Genomic DNA, 4,494 nt, shown 5'->3' with positions numbered 1-4,494 from the left:
TAAACAACAAACAAAACGAATTCATCATAGGAAAATTACCAAAGCATCCTTCAATACATCAATAATGGGTCCGACTTTTTGTTTTTAAGAAATTGCACATTCGAAGGATATTTTTGTCCAAAGTGGAAATAGAATAAGTATAAAGCATTAAAGTCTTTTAAAATTTTAAATTGTTAATTCTTATTGTATGATTTGTAATACTTTTACGTCATTTTCAAATAATAGAGGTCATTTCTTCTTTCTCAATTTATGTAGTACTAAAAAAAATTTGAGATTCAATCATTTTTTTTTTGTCTTTGAAATATTTCTAGCTGTTAATTACTGTAATTTATAGTACTTTCTAAGAAATTTTCAAATAATATATATTATTTCATTTGTCCCAATTTATGTGTCACCGGTAAAATTTGAAGAGTCAATCAGATCTTTTATATATTTTTATATCTTTTAAATATTTAAGTAATTAATTATCGTGATTCATAATATTTTATACAATTATTTAGTATAGTAAAATAAATTTAAAAGAAACAAACAAAACGAATTCATCATAGGAAATGACCAAAGCATCCTTGAATACATCAATAATGGGTCCGACTTTTTGTTTTTAAGAAATTGCACATTCGAAGGATATTTTTGTCCAAAGTGGAAATATTGTGTAAAAAATGTGTATTTATTGTGATTTTGAATGTTTTGTGGGGTAATAGGACGCACGCAAAGTTAAGGTGTCTTTTTGAAAATTTGGGACAACTTCATGTATCACTTAATGTTTTTTCTCAAAATCTAATTTACTTTCGTAAACTATGTGTCAGATCAAAATCAGATTAACAAATTACAAAAGGAATGAGTAATAAATATATATAGAAATGACATATTTATTAATTTAGTTAAATAATAAATATGTAACTAAAAATCTTGTTAGCTTTTGGTTGAAAGCTAACAAGATAGTTACAATCATAGTTGGATTGTGGCTTATTTTTTTTTTTATATATATATATATTGTGGCTTTAAATTAAAGGTCACTATTATAAGAGATTGACTATTCCTATACTCAAATTCAAATAGGATCTACCTATTAAGACTGATTTTTCAATGGAAGATATTAACATATGCAAGAATAAGAGTTATCATTGCTTAATCATTAGAATATTTATTATCACTAAATATCTCTTTTGTTGTAATGTCGAAGAAAGCACGTACCTTTGGAGGTGAAGGACGAGGAACAATAATGTTTTGAACACGACAACGTTTGTTAGTAACAGAAGTTGGACAATTCACAAAATGCTTTGCATCATTTATGTAGCAAAATGTAACTTGATTCAAATAAGCATGAGTTGTATTAATGTCTTTGCAAGTAAAAGACACATCCTTATTTTTTGAAACTTGTTTGATTGAGTTCAAGATTTCAACATTGTTGTATGTAGCAGAGTCACAAGGGGACTATTCCATTTTGAGTTTTATTAAATGACTTTGTAATAAATCTCCAATTTCATTAGCCAATCTTGAAGCCCTATTGAAATATTTTGTTGGAGTTTTGAAGTTTTCTATTGTACATGTTCCATATGTATTCCAAGCTTCCTTCCACATGTCTTTTGGATCTTGTTTAGTGAGGGAGGGCCAAAATGACTTGAGTTGATTTTCCATCGCCTTATCAAACTGTGACATATAAAATTTGAACTATCTTATTAGGAGCGGCAGAGGCATGAATTATTTTCTAGATAAGATGATTTATTATATTGACCCCCTTTAATAAACATGAACAATTGTTAGTACTGTTGAAGATATAGTTAAATATGATTTTTCTGACAGTGTTAACTTTTAGATAAAATGAGATGATTGCTCAATTCAACGTGGTACACCAGGGCATGTAGGGATCCAGGGTCTAAATCTCATGACCTCCACCCATTAGAAGGAAAAATAAAAAAGAATTTTCACATGTTTGACTTATAGAAAATAATCAAATTAATAAAAACATAGTGTACCTAACAATTTATCTTTTAGAGGAGGTTATCACACGATCAACACATGTATGAGCTATGAAAGACATTATAGTAATTAATAACAATATCTTTTAAGAAAATTGATCTTTTATATATGAGATGGACACAAATTATATTTATACTTTCCAAAGTACACAATAATATAGCTTACTAAAAATACACATATTTTCAATGAAATGTTGGTTCTTCCCGTACAGATTCTGACGAATTTTCATAGAAAATCATAAATATTCGATAGAATACATCGGTCAAATCAAATTTCTACATTAATGCAAGGATGAAAGAAGAGAACCACATCTTTATCAGACTAATTTTACTTCTCAATCACATCGATTAATTAGCAATAATTTTTCTGTGAACTTTCGAAAATCAATTTCATGTAACTTGGCAAGGAAATTTTAGTATTATAGAATTATTGTTAATAAAAAAAAAAAAAATCATACCACTTTGTTCCAATCACGTGTTTCTGGATCTCTACAACCTTGTTGAATATTTCCATTGGAATCTGTGCCCCAAAAACCATTCAAAGTGAATTTGAGAGGAGGAATTTGTGTACATCCCACTGGAGTATCCTTATTACAATAAGTTTCTGACCATTTATAAACAAATTGTGTTTGTACTATATTTTGTGAACAAACACAAATGAAAAATAGAGTGAGATGAGTGAGAAATAAGAGTGAAAGGTTCTTCATTTTCATATATTTTTTAAGATAAAAGAATCATATGAGAATTTATAGATGGTTTATTATAAGGTCCTTTCTCTATTTTAAAAAAATACCCCCACCCCCACCTACCCTAAGGCCTTTCCGATACAACGCGATCGGTTTAAAAACCAACCGAAATAGGTGAGTCGGAAAAAAGTTGACCGGTATAAAAAGCGATTGACTCGATCGATAAAAAATCGATTGACTTCATCGTTTAATTGACAAGAAAAAAAGGTAAATTTTAAAATCGATCAGGGCTGATAATTCAATCAATTTTTTTTAAAAATGAGAATTAGTAATAACCATGGTTAATGTTATTTAGTCAAGAAAATCAATGTGGTCTATCAAAAATCAAATGGACGCGTATCAACTACATGATAGCATTATAGCACCTCCTCCATACAATTATTTATTGTTTGCTTCATTTTCACAAATATAAAAAACGTGTTTTATTTATGTGAGAAAACAAAAATTGGTCCACTAGGAAGATATTGACATAGAATAAGAGGTATCGTCATTTGATTATTAAAAAGTTTATGAGTTAAAATTATAAAAATAATCTTATCACAAAAATACAAAGAGATTATATTTATGCTATAGGTAGATATAATGTGAATGACTCATATACTATGCATATCAAGTCGTATCAAAATACTATGGTTAGATGATAAACTAAGGGAGGAAGTAAATGAATAAAAGTGCATGTAGAAAGTCGATATTACAAATTTATTAGTTTGATATAATTAATATTTTGTGGCTTTGAAGGTCACTATAATAAGAAATGGACTAATCCTACATATAATTCAAAAATAAAAAAATAAAAAAATAGGACCATCTACTCGTGACTGATTTGTCAATTTTGTGTATATATTAGACAAAATGTGCATGCTTTATTCATGTAAGAAAACACTATATATCTCAATTAATGGTCCACTTGAAGATATTAACGTTTGCAAGAATAAGAGTTATCATTGCTTGATTATTAAAAGATTGCATGCTTAAGGATGTGTTTGGTATGAAGGAAAATATTTTTTGGCAAATGTTTTCTAATTTTTTCATGTTTGGTTGGGTTAAATGTTTTGGAAAATGTTTTTTCAAATCAACTCATTTTTCTCAAATTTAAGGAAAATGACTTCTCTTCAAAACTTAAGGAAAATATTTTCCAAAACACTCTTCCAACTTTAAATTACAATTATTATTTTTTGTTGAAAAAATCAATTTATTTTGTCCATACCCTCAAACCAGCCTCCCCCCAACCACCCCCATAAAAAAAAAATTAAACTATGTAATTTTGACCATGAATTGGACATAAATTTATAAAAAAATAAAATTTACACATTTGAAAATTAACTAAAATATTACTATAACTCGATAATTCAAAATATTTACCAAGCATACCAAAATATCATGCTAAGAAAAATTTGTTTCCTCCAAATCTAAAAAGTGCCACATTTAGAACTGGGTGGTCGTAACTTGGCCACCTAATCAAATCATTTGGTGTTTTCATCATTTCATTTTGACGAAAAATAAGTGATATTTAACATAATCAAGTGCATGCAACACGTAATTAGACAACTTTACCTGTCCAGTAACTAATTCAGTAATAATATTAGCTCCTGGAACCGCCGTCCCAGTAACCGTAACACCCTCTCTAGCCGCAACATCAGTAACATCACTCGGTTGAACCAAATTGGCTTCAACTTCAAAATTTCATTTTTTCATCCCTACCCTCGACCCTCCCCCCATCCCCAAAAAAATAATTTAAGTTTGTTTTTAAAAAATATTTTCAACTTCAA

General features: G+C 28.4%; 1 pseudogene; it reads right to left on the bottom strand.

The window, feature by feature from the left end:
- The window catches only part of LOC102584142 (ribonuclease S-2-like), a 4,159-nt pseudogene extending 1,441 nt beyond the window's left edge, over positions 1-2,718 (bottom strand).
- Between the last annotated feature and the right edge of the window lie 1,776 nt (positions 2,719-4,494).

Source organism: Solanum tuberosum, unplaced genomic scaffold, assembly GCF_000226075.1.
Source record: "Solanum tuberosum cultivar DM 1-3 516 R44 unplaced genomic scaffold, SolTub_3.0 scf00047, whole genome shotgun sequence".
Classification (NCBI taxonomy): domain Eukaryota; kingdom Viridiplantae; phylum Streptophyta; class Magnoliopsida; order Solanales; family Solanaceae; genus Solanum; species Solanum tuberosum.
Note: the sequence above shows the minus strand (reverse complement) of the source record. Positions and strands in the feature narration are given on the sequence as shown.